Here is a 16,624-nt window from a genome sequence, read left to right on the forward strand (position 1 = left end):
CGACCCCGGCCCCGCGCCGCCGCCAGCGGGTCCGCCACTCCGCACAGAGCCCACCCGCGACTCCCGCGCGCGCCCCCCTCCCTCCTCAGCCGCCGGGCAGGGGTTGAGCGAGGTGAGGCGCATTCGCGTGCGCGTCCGTGTCCCCATTCACGTGCGCGTTCACGTTGGAGGGCGAGGGGCGGGGGCGGGGGTCTCGTGGCTCCCGCAGCGCGCGCGGCGGCGCCGGGGGCCCACTGCGCAGGCGCCCCGCACCTCGCGGGCTGGGAATCTCCTGCCAGCGGGACTTCGGTTCGCCAATCGCTGCACTGTGATTTGGGCCGGGATCGTTTCCACGTGCGCCTTTTGAGTCGAACTTGGCCGTGGCGCGGCCAGACGTTTCTCCTCACCCTGCCCAGCAGGTTGCATGAAACACGTGCACTTATTTTACCCGCGATAAGGTAAAGGGCATCATCACCGTCCATAACAAATGGTACCTCCTTACGTTTTAGGAGGGCCCAGGGTTGTCTAAATGATCCTCAGTATTCCTGGCAAAACAGTACCTAATCTTTGCTGAGTCATAGCATGCCGTTTTATTTCTTCAACGGGTTTGTCCACCTGAAAGGTCAAACAGCCAGTTCGTTTATCAGCAAAATGGGGTTATTTGGGAGTAGCAGAGGAATTGTGATTCGGGACACGCAAAGCGTGGCACACCTTGGACAAGTCTGGAGATCCGAGCAGGGGAACCTTGCTTTGTAGGAAAAAGAGGAAGTTGGGAGGGAGTCCTGCGAAGGAAAAGTCCATTGCAGGAAAACGACAGTTCAGAGTGATGACAGTTTCTCAAGTGGCAGAGTTGTGGTATTTTCCTATTGGCTGAGCTTGTTGCTGGGGCAGGAGAAATTCCTCCTTCCTCCTGCTGGAGTAGGAAAGTAAACTTCTTCCTGCTGGGAATGCAAGGCACTGTTTGTCCTTGTTGGGGTCCACAATTGATTGCAGTTGTAGGGTGTGAAAGCTCCCCCTGCTGGCCTATGGACTCCCATTTTAATAAGGTTTCCTTGAGGCGCTTGGTTGGCAAGGTCAGTTAAGCCTCCAGCTGTGGATTCCCACTCAGGTCTTGATCTCAAGACGGTGAGACCGAGCCACAGTCTTGCTCTGCGCTGAGTGTAGAGACTGCTTACGATTCTCTCTCTCTCCCTCTGCCCTGCTCCCCCCCCCCCCCGCCGCACCCCCCCCCCCCACCTTCCAAAATGAGGTTTCCTTTATTCAGGGTGGCAGGTTCTTCACCTTGCCTGGCATGTTGGCACAGCCCATCACTTAACACTTTTCTTGAACCCCTACTGACATCTTTCCTCAGTTTCCTATCAGTAAACTTCTCGCCTACTTGTTTCAGCCCTTTGCACTTGGAGTCCTATTCACCCAACAGCTGCAGAACCACTCCAATTAGCCTTTTATTAAATGCCAACAGTCTCCACCCTTCACCGACTCCACCCTCCTCTCTCTTTCTCATTGAGAAGTACCGCTTGGGGTTTTGGAAAACATGCCTATGGAAATCCCTTCTCATTTTACAGTGCGATGTTTACAAGCCTTCTGGGGTGGGCCTCCAACAAGGCCACTTGGTGCTCTGTCACCTCTTTGTGTGCTCAAGCTGTCCTCTTGGCCAGGAAGTGGCCCCTCACAGCCCAATATGTAACAACCCCAAAGGCTTCCCCCACTTTTTCATTTTTTCTTACTGTTTCCCTGCTCTAACAGTAGCCTTATGGAGAAGGCCTCTGATGTCCCCCAACTTTTGCCATACTGCAACTTAGGCATCTCTGCCTCTCTCTTACCCACAGACGCTCTGCTGGCATCAAGCAAGCAGGATCTTGAAAACTCACTTTTCCAGTGAAAGAATCCCTGCATCAAAGGGAAACTGAATCTGAAATGTAAGTGCAAAGTACTGAGGAAACATACAGCCCCAGTTTTAAATAACAAGTTAGATCAGCTTTCCAGGGTCTGCTCTACTCCATTTATACCCAGAATAGCTCATACAAATGATCCTGTTCCCAGTGGCAACAGACATCTGTGATATCTAGAGCATAATATGACACAAATGTGTGGGTTGCATAGGAAGAAAATGATAGAATGGAGACATAAAGAGAATGACTTCAACCAATAGAGATACTACTACTACTGACCATATTTTAAGGATAAATGGATGATGAAAGAACATTTGAAGGAATGTGACACCCCGTAATTAAAAACAAACTGGGAAAATAGATATTAGAAGGTTGTAGTCCTCAGTGTGTCTAATACACAAGTACACCAGTGATGTTGAACAACTAGAAAAAAATTCCATCACAATCAGGATTTAGGCAAATATACCTATTATCACCAATATTATTAAAGCTCACGTTAGATGGTCGTTCCAGTGCAATTAGATTGTAAAGAGAAAAAAAAAGTATTGTTTTAGTAAAGAAGACAACATTTTCATTATTTCCAAGCGATGGGAATATATTCTTGGGAAAAGCCTAAGAAATGATATAAAAGTGAATTCCTTTAAGTGGTAGAATGAAATACTAACATTGAAAATACCAAAGCTTTCATGTATGCCAGCAATAATCATATAGAAAATATAATGGGGAAATGATGGCATTCATAGTAGCAGTTATCAGCCACCACACAATACATAAAATACCAAGGGATCCTGAACAGTGTAGGTAAAGACATTGCAGTAGGAAATGATAGAACTTGGACTCAGCTTTGAAAGATGATTTGAATGAATCAAGAGGAACTCTAGCAAAGCTGGGAGATTGGGCTGGTGTCTGCGGGAAGGGTTGGCCCAACTCGGCCCCAGCCACATCACAAGTTCCTTCACTATTACCAGTACCTACCTCCTTGTCCTTGTCTCAGCAGAGGTGCTGCCTTCTAGTCTAGTCCATAACTTGCACATCAGAGTGTGCCTATGCAGTAGGCTTCTGTTGGAGGCATATTTTTTTGGAAGGGAGAGTAGAGCAACTTTATAGTATGGAGAGAGGTACAGGCTGGGTTCCTACTGGCAAAGTCATAGCACACTTCTGGATAAAGAGATCCACAGCTTACAGATTTAGTACAATTCCACAATGTTTTCAAATGTGTGTGTTTTTTTAGAATTTCATACAATGATTTTATTTTTCACCTGTTAGAGAATAGGGCAAGATAGCTTTGATTTTTTTCTATAGAAGAATAAAAATCCTTTTCAAGAGACTGCATTCTAGTATCTGGTGTACCCATAATTAACTATTTTTCTGATGATAAACATGGTCATTTCACAAACTATTTTAACAGTAGACTGTTACAGTAACAACTGTAATATGTGAATGCCTGCCTGTATCTCCTCCCACATTGGCCTTGGCCTTGGCGAGGAAATTTGCTATGTCCAATGGAGCAATAGCAAGTGTGAAGCCAGCAGAGAATTGAAAACTGCTTGCACACCGGAGTTTGCCCTCTCTTGCTGCTCTTGACACAAGATAACAAGAAGCATGAGTTAGGTGGGTGATGAGAGACCCAGGGCCCATGCATCCCCTTCACCATAGCTGACAGTGAACCAGTTGCCAGAAATGTGGGTGGGTGAAGCCGTCATAGACCATCTAGCCCCCAGCAGAGCCTTCTAGCAGACAGGGCACTGACCACAGATGCATAAACACACCTTCTGAGAACAGCAAAAGGTCCACTCAGCTAAGCCCAGCTGAAATTGTCGAGCTGCGGAATTGTGACCAAAAGAATTGGTTGTTTACAGTCACTAGATTTTGGATGGTTGGTTGTGCATCAGAAACTGGCTGGTACAACCAGTAACTGCCACCCATCAAAATACAACCAAAAACAAAAGAGAGGGAAAATAAGGTTCATAGTGGAAATTTAACCTCTGCTTGGAAAGGTTGACAGTGAACTTGCCCTGGAAAGGGGTGAATTAAAACCTGATAGTTGTCGAGGACAGTCTGTATGCCAAGCCCTGTGTTGATCTCTGTATCCTATTTAACTAACAGCCCATTAAATCTTAAAGAGGAGGTTACTATTTGCAATTCATAGAAGAGAAAGACTTAGAGTGCAGTTTGTATTTGAATTCAAGTCTTCGTGTCTCTACAGCCTATGCTCTCACAACATCACCATGTCTTATCAAAAGGATTATTTTTGCCAAGAGCTATGGTTTGTTGTGTCATTTTTTGATGATGTTCAGAGTTGACTTCTTATGTAAGGTGTTCATTTGCTAAGAGTCACTGGGTTCAAAGAAAGGTATTTTCCATTTCCCGCACAATATAGGGAAAAGAACACCTGAGTGCCTACCTCACTCCCAGCAATCAAGTGTGTCACCTTGACATGTTACTTGACAACTTGAAGTTCGATAACTTCTACACACAGAAAATGGAATTAAGTGATACAGAATAGAAGATATTCTATTTTGTCATCACTCTAGACATTGCTTTTGATTTATTGATGGTCTGATTGTTTTTACACACTTAATATTTATCTACTAACAAACCTGAACAATGAGTATCAAAATTCCCCTTCAACAGATTAAGAAACAGGCTGAGATGGGTTTAAGTAAGACAGTAAGTGAGGGAGCCAAGGTTCACACCTTGGTCTGTCTGACTCTAGAGGTAATCCCCTTCCTTTCACTGTGACAAATTTCACGTATGTTGAGAGTTGCTGAGATGCACAGTACGTGCCATTCCTGTGGTACAGACTTACACTTCTCTCCTTTTTTTTCCTTCCAGGAAGACCCAGGCACCCAGAACATAGCTTCTCTGTAATGTTCTAACACTGGGGGGATCCGTTCTGAGACCAACAGTCCGATACATATTTCTGCCTTTTTTCTCAGGTAGGAAGGAGCAGGCAGATGGAAAGTGACAGCAACACGAGAAGCATCGTTGTGGAAAGTCGAGCACCTTACTTAGTGAGATGATAGATTACAATTCTAAGAGAGATGGGCTCTCCAGACCCGCTGTTTCCTGGGATAGAGAATGTTACAGACATTCCCAGAGCCTTTTAGTACCCACAGCTGGAACCAGCTTTCAGGCGAGTAACCACAATATACCTGAAAAGATTGCAAGATGTGTTAAAGGGAGAGGAGCATGATTCAGTTGGTTAAGTGTCTGACGCTTGGTTTTGGCTCGGGTCATGATCTTACGGTTTCATGAGTTTGAGTCTGAGTCCTGCTCTGATGGCATGTGATGGCAGCATGAAGCCTTCTTAAGAATCTCTCTCTCCCTCTATCTCTGCCCCTCCCCTACTCGCGCTGTCTCTGTCTTTCTCAAAATAAATAAGTAAACTTAAAAAAAAAAAAAAAGATGTACTAAAGTAAATCGTTTCAGTGATTTTAGTAGTAGTCAATGAGAGAAACATACAGTGTTTTAGAAGTCAAATGACCTAGAATTTTAAATCTGGCTCTTGGGGCGCCTGGGTGGTGCAGTCGGTTAAGCGTCCGACTTCAGCCAGGTCACGATCTCACGGTCTGTGAGTTCGACCCCCACGTCGGGCTCTGGGCTGATGGCTCAGAGCCTGGAGCCTGTTTCCGATCCTGTGTCTCCCTCTCTCTTTGCCTCTCGCCCGTTCATGCTCTGTCTCTCTCTGTCCCAAAAATAAATAAACTTTGAAAAAAATAAAATTTTAAATCTGGCTCTTTCAAGTAGTTATGCAGCCTTTAGCAAGGGACTATTTCTGACTATGTTATTTCTCGTCTGTAAAGTGGGGATTACAAAAGTACCTACTTCACCAACCTCACATTGCCTGGAAAGATATTCCTGACCATGTGTGCTCACCCTTCCTTTACACTGGGATTAAATTATGTCCCTCTTTTTCTTCCTTTCCAGGCTCCCTTGACGTTAATTCTGTCATCACTCTAATCAAGGAGCTCTGTAATGATTGGCCTGTGTGTTTGTAAGAAATTTCAAGACTGGGAGCCAACCTGAAGCATACCTGTTGCCCCTGAGTCAGCACAGTGCCTGGAACTTGGTGTCCAGGAGGGATTCAAAATACATTGTTTGAGCGAGAGAGTGTGCCAGAAGCTACGTGGATCAAAGGCCAGTTATTACTGTACCTGTTAACTCTTTATCGGTGATAGAAAGTGAAAGATGGGTGAACATAGGTATCTCCACATGCAGAGGTTGGGTGAGTTGTGTCTTTCAAATCACTCCCCATGTGTTCCCAGAGTCTTTGCTGCTTTGTGTATCTTGGATGCTCTGTTTTTCCCTCAAATACAGAATTGGCTTCATAGTGTGTCTGCGCTCGAAAATTCAGTAAAATCTCCCAAATACAAAGTGATCTGAGCAAAAAATACCTCTCATATTTTTCCCTTTGATCCATGAGTGTATCACAGGGTAAATACAGGACTTTTACTTCTGTGTTCTGTGAGTAACGGCACAGATGGGCAACCAAGGGTGTGAACACAAAGATGAATGGATGTCAAATCCAGGTGAGTCCTTCCGTTCTCTCCAAGAGGCAGCACTCCTTTATTTCTCCTGCTTCTTTGGTCACTACCTCTAGTTCCCTGACTGCTCTGTCTCTCCTTTTCACTGACATTGTCCCTGTGCATTCTTCTCATTCAGTACCTAAACCCTTTCTAGTGTTCCTCTGTCACGTGTCAGAGTGGAATGCTAAATCCTCAGGAAGGAACTGTAAGCACCCTCCACCCCTATTGTATATTGCTAAGTGCATTCATCTCCCCCCCCCACCCCATATTCCTGACCCCCTTTACCTTGGCCTGGATTGCCTCTTAGTTACACTTATCACCCAAAACACTGTGTTATTTACTTGTTTATTATGTTGATTGCTTATTTCTCTCTCCTCCCCCCACCATAGCTCCTGCCTGACTAGAACCTCTTGATCTTAGGAATCTTTGTCTCTTGCCCACTGGGCAAAAGCAGCTCAGAACATTGCTGAGCACACATTGTAGTCATCCGGACCCTATCTGTTGGTATAATGGACCTATCTGTCTCCCTTGCTACATTGTGACACCCTTGAAGGCAAGGGCCATGTTTCATTGTTCTTTGTCAGTCCACCATCCAGAACAATTTCTGATACCAGTGGAAAGGCATCGCTGAATATTTGTTGAATTAACTAGTTAATTGATCCTTTGAAAGTGACACTGGTAGGGCAAACATTCTGTTTCCAAACTGCAGTTATTCTAGTAGGTGCCATTGGTGTCAGCACCATGTATGTATCTATCAGCTGCCATGCTAACTAGGCTAGTCAGCTGGGAGATGTCTGCTGGCTAGAAGTCTGCCTCATTTTTTGTGGATCCCTCATAGGGCTAGCACTGTTCTTCCTGCACAGCAGGATGTAGAGTGGTGTTTCCAGATCTTTGTCATTCATCACTGGGTGGCTTTATCTGTGCAGGACGTGTACCATAATTTACATAATATGTTTCAAAATAAAACTGTGTCTTTGGGAATAAAATATAATTATATAATTAAACAGACAAAATGAAGGCAATGAACTGATGTAGTTGAAATAAATGTTGAGGTTCATGTTAAGTAATAGTGTACATAATGATGGCCACTGCACTAGGCTCTTCATTGATCTTTCATTTGATCCTACAAAAAAATGCTTCAAAGGAAATATCCTCATTCCTATTTCTCTTTTTCAGGGAAGATATTGAGATCAAGGACATAGTGGAAATTACCCAGGATCTGAAAGCTAATGGTAGCTACATGAGGTGGAAACTTGGGGCTCATTGATGATAACACCCCAGAAAGTCTGCAGTGGAGGCCGACCCTGCTTAACTTGCCCCCAGCAGTCCTATTTGTTCCCCTTCCATTTTCTGCTGTTTCGCCTCCACCATTTCATCCACCATTTCATCGTGTCTGCCAGCATTTCAGAAGCCCTCTTCCCAGGATTCTGTCCCCTGCTTCTTTGGCACAGTGTTGCTATATTCAACACTGGTTCTGGTTGTGGCAGATGAAAGTTGACTGTTTTGCGTCCTTCTGAAGGAACAGAGTAATTATGATTTATAACTCTTTCATGACTTTTGATGATTGTGGATCCTGAGGAAGGTCCTTGGCTGCAGAGCTGGTTTCCTTGTGCAAGAACCCTATTCTTAAAACAAACAAACAAACAAACAAACAAAAACCCTATTTTTGACAGGACGCCCTTCTCTTCCACAAAGGTATCAGACCTGCCTAGGAGGAAAGATAGCTTCCTTATCAATGACACTGAGCACCCACAGGCCCGGACACCAGGAGACCAGTTCCCCCAGCGGCAAAACAGGTTTCTCAGGGTCACCGAGCTGTTCCACAAATTTCATAGGCTCCTTAGATAAAGATAACAAGGCACATGCAAATGATGTTTGGCATCAATTTGGGAAAAGGAAAACAGCTGCATCCCTTCTTTCAGAGTAAAAGCTTTGAGTACCCCCAGTAAAATCAGCCTGTGTGGAAAGATGCACCTTTAGTGAGCACTATGGTAGAGTAGCTATGACCAGGGGTTCTGAGCCGAGCACTTTCTCTGAAATTTGATATTGTTAAGAAAACAACATTTCCTTTTCTTTTTTTCCATCTTCCTTTGGGTTACTTACTTCAAGGCAAGATAAAAAATTACTGGTTTTGTTCTTTTTCCCAAAGTACAATATTGTATCTCCTAGTAGAGGACACCAATTAGACTCTTAGCTTCTGAAGTTCACTTTAACTTTGATCAAATAGCTTTTTCTACCAGCCTACATCTCAAAGGAAGTATCCTGGATTTGTTGCTTTGGATGAACTTTGTGATGTCTGTAATTCTTAAAATCCTCATAAAGGAATCCTACTTGGTTTTTTGTTTCTTTGTTTCTTAGCTACTATAACAGAAGACCCAATAAAAGCTCTTCGAGGGCCTACCATGTTTCAGGTCTTTTGCTTATCTTGCTGATAATTGTCATACAATTCCTATGACATAAGTACCGTTACTCCAATTTCACAAATGAGGATATTGAAGCCCAGAAAGATAGATACGTTGGCCCTGACACGTGAGTAGAGTGGCAGAGCTGACATTTAGGACTGCAGTCACAATCCATTGACTGCATTGGTCAGCGTATCCTGACATTAAAAAAAAAAAAAAATGAAAAAAAAATTTGTGTTTGTGAAAGTCATCGTTAATTAAAACATTCTCTACTATTGTGATGTTATCACTCTATTTTACTTTTAGAGTTTTGCTCTTGCAAGTAATACTTTTCCTTTACATGAAATACTAAGTTTATAACATTACAGTTGGGGGTGGCAGATATGGAAAGGCGTAGACATGACTAAGTCCTGGGAATTGTTGCTGTAAGCTACATTGTGTGATGAAAAGTATGCTATGTGCTATGTAGAGGCACATGGACAGATGGACCAGATTTCTATTCCCCCAACACATCCCACCTTCTAGAAGGGTTTGCATGGCACCTGACACTCAAAAGCCACACATATGGTACTGATATAGAAAGCATCTACTGCACTACATCCAGACTGGAAGTGGGTGTTTTTGCTGTCAATGTTTCTGTGTGAAATAGATGAATTCAACAAACCTTCAATGCCTACCATGTTTCATGCAGTGTGCTTCATACAAGATATGTAAAGAAGAAATAAAACATGCTTCCAGCACTTAAGTACATTATAGGATGAAAAACAAAAAGTGGAATGTAATTTGTGAATTAGAAGTCACCACAGGGTACATTTGCAGTGCGGAACAGGAAAAGAGGAAGAGGAGACAAAGAATTGGACTGAGAAAGAATAAAGGCAATAGGAGCAGGAGTCCGATCAGGGGAACTGAGTCCTTGTGACTGTGAACATGCATGCCTGTAGCTGAAAATTGCAGTCTTTGGGGACTCACCGACTTGATTCCATGTTCCTGAATGTACATAATTTTCACCAAAACAATAATCACATTACCAGTCTTATATATATTGATTAACTTCTTCAGTTAAATTTCTTGATATGTGTGTTTTTTGTGTATAGATCAGTTTGCATTTGCAAAGCCTAGGGGAATTGCAGAACTTCTCCGACCGAGAGGACGTTTCAGAAACTGAGAGATTATTAGAAAGGCCGACACTGATTATAAGGCCGGGAGGTCATACACTAGTACTAGAAGCTATTGAGCATAGGGAACTGGGATGAAAGTCAGAAAATCCGTATGTCCCACACACTGTGGAAGGCTCTGGGATTAGAGGGATCATTCAAGCCGATCCAGCTGTCTTCATACAGAAAATCATGCAGGCAGATCTTAACCCCAGGGATCTGTAAAGATTTGTCAACATTGTTTATCAAGGAAGTGTTTTACACACACACACACACACACACACACACACACACACACACCTAACAAATTAGAATTCTGGAACTCAGCTGGGATCACAGAGTGCTGGAGCCAGTCTGTCTGACTCTAAAGCCTCAAAGAATGTCTATGACATCAGACCCTTTTTCATAATAATCTATTTGAAATTAATTCAGAGCCACTACCTGCAATTCCCCTGGCTGTGCATGTCTGTTGTTGCCCCATAAGAGATCCTTGGAACTTAATGTTCTGCCTTATCTGAAGGGCAGGGGCTGAATGGGCAGCTCTAGCGTGCAAGTCCTTCACACTGAGTATGGCACACATCTTGCCAGGAAATGTCCTCATTGTTACTGTCACACTTCAAGCTGTCTGTTCTTGACTCTAAATTGCAATTAGTTTTCACTACACAAGAATTAGAATTCTCTGCACTGTGACTCTGGCTGTGCTTATTTTAATTTGCACCTTAGAGCTACATGCAGCTATGGCTGGGTCAGAAATTATTTCTCATTCTCTCCAGGAAGTTGGATGATAGAGAATTACCTTAACTACAACAGATTCAATACACTAATAACTTAAGTGCCTGATACCAGTTTTCTATTGCTGCATAACAAGTTGCCACAACTTTAGCATCTTAAATCAACCCATGTGTATTATTTCACAGTTCCTATAGGTCAGACGTGTGGATCCAGCGAGTTCTCTGCTTAGGGTCACACAAGGCTGAAATCAAGGCATCAGCTGGGCTGGGATCTTACCTGGAGGCTCTGGAGAGGAAGCTCTTTCCAAGCTCATCCAGGTGTTTGTAGGAATTCAGCTCCTGTGGTGCAGGATGTTGTTGGGGCTGCTCTCAGATTCTAGAGGCTGCCTGTATTTCTCCTCATGTGGTTCTCTGCATCTTCAAGCAAGCAATAGTGTGTCAAATCCTTGTGCTTCAGATCTCTCTTGCTTCCCTTCTGCTGCCGGCCACAGAAAAGTGTGTGCCTTTAAGGAGCTCCTGTGATTAGATTAGGCTCTTTTGGATAATCTCTCTCTTTAAGGTCAGTTGTTTAGTAACCTTCATTGTAACTGGAAAATCCCTTTAGCCATGTAACCGAACACAAATATGTACAAAATAACTCGTCTTATTCATGGTACCTGGGATTATGATAGGAAATCTTGGGAGACCATTCTTAGAATTCTACCTACCACAACCTTTAATAACCATGAGGTAATTACTTATGAAGGCCTTTTTTGTGACCCTGATGATCTGAGTCTTGTGAACATACTGCCCACTCTTTACTGAGTTACATCATGTCATCATGTAGTTGTACTTCAACAAGTGGCTTGTACCTTCCAAAGTGTAATAATCAGAGTCTTCCAGATGAACTGATTCAATAGGATTACTTATATATTTATACATATACCTATATCTATATCATCTATATCTGTCTATCTGGAGAGGGAGAGAGAGAGAGAGAGAGAGAGAGAGAGAGAGAGGGAGAGACATTTGTTATAAGAATTTGGCTCACAAGATTATGAGGCTGGGAAGACCCAACACGTTTGTGGGCACGGTGGAGAGCTAGGAGAGCAGGAGTAGTTCCAGTCCAAGTCAAAATTCCTGAGACCCAGGACAGGCAGTGATGTGAGTTGCAGTCCAAAAGCTGCTGGGATCGGGTGTCATGAATTCTGATCTTCAGTGTGAGTCTAGAGGCAGGACAAGACCAATGTCCCACTTCAAGCAGTCAGGCAGGAGGGGTTCCCTCCTGCTTGAGGGAAAGTCAGCCTTTTTGTTCCATGTAGGCCTTAAGCTGATTGGATACAGGACACCCACATTAGAGAAGGCAATTTTTTTTTTTTTTTACTTTTTTACTGTTTTACTCAGTATACGTATTCAAATATTACCCTCGTTTATAAATGCCCTGCCAGACACACTCAGAATAGTGTTTGACCTAATATCTGGCCACCCTCTGGGTGAGTCATGTTGACATATAAATTTATACATAACATGAAGCCTCTTGACACAGTCCATCGATTAACATTTCTTTTTAAATTTCCTTTGTATCTTAGTTAAATACTCTACTTCCATGTTTCCTAACTATAAAATGCATCTGTTAATGATTTCACATTTAGTTGCATGTTAATTACCTTTAAGGTTATATGTATGAAAGGGAAAATTGATCCACGAGCAGTTTACATTCTTTACTGCAAAGGGGAAATTTGCATCATGTTGCATGCAAATTTAATAATACCTTATATTTATGACATGTTTACCATATTTGGCAAATCCTTTTTGTAAGCTCCATACGTGTTTTACCTCATTTGGTCAGCAAAATGCCACGACATATGTGTCATCAGTAGCCCCATTTTCATATGAAGAACCTGAACACAGACATTAAGTAATTTTTCTGTCATGACAGCTTGTAAGTGACAGGCCCAGGATCGGAATCTATGGCTTCAGTACCGATATTCCTAACTAATTCATGTGACTGTGTAATTTGTCATCCAAACTAGTTCATAATATTTATCATCTGAGCCAGAATGAGAGTACTTTTATAAATTATACCTGCTCAATAAGCATAAAATAGCAAAGTCCTAGACATACCAGTACATTGCTGACTCGCTTAGTGAATATTCTTTCAGTTGCAAGTATCAGGGAATTCTCATGTAGATTGGCTAAATCAAAAAAGAAATCCATGATCTCATGGCATTTGTATGATATTCATCACTTTTCCACCCTCTGCTAGATTATTCCTGTCAGCATACAAACTGATGTTATTTTCCTCTTAAAAACGAAAGACAACAAAACCCAAAACTAAATAAACAAAAAACCTTTTTACCTACTCCCTCCACCACCTGCAGGGCCTTTTATCCTCCTCTTGATAGCAAACCTCCCAGAAAGAGAGTTTTCTATACTCACTGCTTCCACTTTTCCCATTCTGTCTTAATCACACGCCAATCAGGCTTATACGACTTCTATGGAAAGGAAACTGTGTGGTCAAGGTAGCAATGTCATCAGTATTTCTAAATCAAATGGCTATCCCACAGTCCTCTCCTCAGCTGACTTATCAATAATTTTGGACAGAGTTGATCGCTCACTCCTCCTGGAAGGACCTTCTTTCCTGGTGTACCATTCAGGGCCCTCCAGCGAAACAAAGCCAGCTTGACATATACCCACCTGGGTTCCAGGACAGTACTTTCCTGGTTGTTCTCTGACCTCCTCAATCTGCTTGGCTGGGTCTCCTCCTTTCCTGTGACCTCTTGACATTGACCTGCCTGGGAACTCAATCCTCGATCCCTTTCTCTTCTATGCCTACACTCATTCCCTTGGTGATCTCATCCAGTATTGTGACTTTATATGCCATCGATGCCCTTTTCTCTCTACAATTTACATCTCCAACTTAAATGCCAAAGTCTATATCCAACTGTCCACTTGGCGTGTCTTATAGACCTTTTGGTTCTAACCATGAAAAAACAAATTCTTTTTTCACCCCTCACTTCATCTCCTTTAGCTCTTTCTCATCTCAGTTACCATCAACATTATGCTTCTAGATGCTCACTTAAAGATATTGGGGTCAATTTTAGCATTAAATCTACGCAGAAATCCTGTTGATTCCGTGTTCTAAATAGACTGAGAATGTGAACAAGTTTGCCACCTCCTCTGCTTCCACTTGACTCAAGGCCACTATAGTTTCTTGCCTGGATTATTGTAATAGCATCCTTACTGGTTTATCTTCCTATAACTTTGTCTCTGATGTATAGTCTAATCACACCAACCAGAGGTATCCTTTTATTCCGAGATATTTCAGAATGTAATGAATATCCATGTAAACCAGTGTAGAAATAATTTTTTTTGCTTTGTTTTCTTTTTTTTTTTTTTTCAATTCAAATTTTTCTTGAAATTCTAGTTAGTTAACATACAGTGCAATATAGGTTTCAGGAGTAGAATTGCAAGTGATTCATCACTTAGTGCTCATCATACCAACAGCCCTCCTTAGTACCCATCAGCCATCTAGCCCATCCCACACCCACCTCCCTTTTAAAATCTAAGTCAGATCCTGCCACTGTTATGCAATTGTTCTCCATCTCACTGAGAGGAGCAAAAATTAAAGTATTTACATGGATTAGAAGTTTGTACATGATTTGACGTTGTGTTACTTGTGTAAAATCCAACTATACTCCCACAGGATCTCTCATGTCTACATTAGCTACAATAGTTACACTTTTACACAAAAGCTTTTTCACTGGCTGTTTTCTTTGCTTGAAATGTCCTCCCTCCATGTATTTAATGCCTCATCCCATCATCTCCTCAAGTCTTTTCACAAACATCACCTTCCAAGGTTGGCTTATCCTGACCGTGTTTTAAAAAAAAAATTCCAATTTCTCATCACTCCAGATCTTTCTTAACTTACTCTAATGTTTTTCATAGCTTTATCGTTTTCCTACATGTAGTATATCTTAGTTATTTATTTTATTTATTGTTTGTACAATTATCCAAACATATAAGTTCTATGAGGGCAAAGACATTTGTCTCTTTGTCTACAACAGCATTTTTAGGGCCAGTAGTAGTACCTGGAAGTTAGGTATTACTTATTAAATATTCGGTCCATTTGCCAAATAGACTGAAAATCAAAATAAGGTGGGTTCTAGACATGGAGGCCTCTGGCTCATCAAGCTTCAGATTCTTTCCCTCTATTTTCTCTGCCATCCTCAGTGTCCCACCAGACTGGTCCCAAGATGTCTGTAGCAATTTCAGGCCTCATATCTAGGCATGGTGGTATTTAGGCAGAAAAGAAAAATCTCTTCCAGTGTCCCTTTTTTGTGAGACAGAAAGCTGTGACATAATGCTTTCTAGAAGATATACACCCCCATCGTCCCCAGTATATGGGACTGAATTTGGTCACATGGCCAATTCGAAACCAGTGATTATCAAAATATTAGATTTGTTGTGACTGGTTTAGATGAATACAACATCAAATGGATGTAGAGTCACCACAATGTCCCCCTGAAACACATCAGTGCACTGGTGTGATAGGATGTATGTGTGCGTGTGAGTGTTTGTGTACCTGCTTGGGAGATGCATTCTGGTACTCAGTTCTTGCAGAGTGAAAAGAAACAAATTAATGTAATTTAGGATCCAGAAGATGGGGGAAGAGTAGACATCTTGCATGAAAACTCTCTCTGTCAAGGCATGAAGCTAACATCATCCAGTATGTGCATCTCACACTGAGTAATACTTTAACAAGGAGGCCAGAAATAATCCCAGTCACTTGGTAGAGACAATTTTTACACAGTGCTTAGATAGGCATTAAAAGTATTTCTTTTCAGGGGCGCCTGGGTCACTCAGTCGGTTGATAGTCCCACTTCAGCTCAGGTCATGATCTCATGGCTCATGAGTTCGAGCCCTGTGTCGGGCTCTGTGCTGACAGCTAAGAGCCTGGATCCTGCTTCAGATTCTGTCTCTCTCTGTCTCTCTCTCTCTCTCTCTCTGCCCCCCTCCCACTCGCACTCTGACTCTCTCTCTCTCTCTCTCTCTCTCTCTCTCTCAAAAATAATAAATAAACATTTTTAAAAATTTTTAAAAAAAGCATTTCCTTTCATGGATGACCAACCACTCCTCCTGACTGACACATTCTTCATGTAGCCATATAAATACCTTTATTCAATTTTTGGTGTTTCTCTGAGCTTGGACCTTCCTAATCTATTTTTTTTAATTTTTGGTTTCAATTTTGAAATACCATATACATACATACATACATACATACAAAAAAGTGCATAGAATATATATTCAGATATCGATGATGAACAATATAAAGTGAAAACCTATGTAATCACCACCCAAACCAATAAAATCATATATTATTATACCCCCAGAGTGCATGATGCTCCCCTCCCTCACTACAGCTTTTTTAACTCCTGAGCGAGATATCTACCACCCTGACAAATGTTCAGTATCTCTTCCTTGCTGCTTATTGTAGCTTCACCATCTTTATAAACAATGCTAAAATATCTAGTTGAGTTATTTTCAGCTTTATGGCATCACATCTCTGCTTTGAGTTTTTACTGTACAGTTAGCAAACTACCCTTTTTAAGCTTGTTTTTAGAGACTCCTTAAATGTTTAAAGGCACTCCCTCTTCCCAGGTTAGAGAGAAATCCTCTTCCCAGGTAGGTACTTGGGGACCTACTATGTGCTTAGAAGCAAACTAGATGCCAGGGTAAACATGAGGCCAACTGGTATTCTTTACCTTAAGTGATAAGATAGTCTGTTTGCAAGGTGGTGGTTAATTGATAGTGTACATTGTTAGGACTGAAGACAGCTCAGGATAGTAGTAAGAGCATGCGTATTGTGGTGAGATAGCCTATGTGCCACTTCTTACTGGCTTTGTGTCTGGGGCAAGTCTCTACCTCTCTGAACCTGTGTATTTAATCCTTAAAGAG

At 42.2% G+C, this 16,624-nt stretch overlaps 1 long non-coding RNA gene across 2 annotated transcripts; it reads left to right on the top strand.

The window, feature by feature from the left end:
• Window positions 1–4: 4 nt before the first annotated feature.
• Window positions 5–9,007, top strand: LOC121024494 (uncharacterized). 2 transcript variants are annotated; one of them, XR_005787720.1, is made up of 5 exons: window positions 5–112; window positions 1,809–1,898; window positions 4,707–4,810; window positions 5,802–6,099; window positions 7,577–9,007. It is a non-coding gene; the product is annotated as an uncharacterized LOC121024494 (long non-coding RNA). The 2 variants fall into 2 exon arrangements; XR_005787721.1 differs by lacking the exon at window positions 5–112 and adding an exon at window positions 252–437.
• The last annotated feature ends 7,617 nt before the right edge of the window (window positions 9,008–16,624 follow it).

This window comes from Herpailurus yagouaroundi, unplaced genomic scaffold (assembly GCF_014898765.1).
Source record: "Herpailurus yagouaroundi ecotype Mexico unplaced genomic scaffold, PumYag 65304, whole genome shotgun sequence".
Taxonomy (NCBI): Eukaryota; Metazoa; Chordata; class Mammalia; order Carnivora; family Felidae; genus Herpailurus; species Herpailurus yagouaroundi.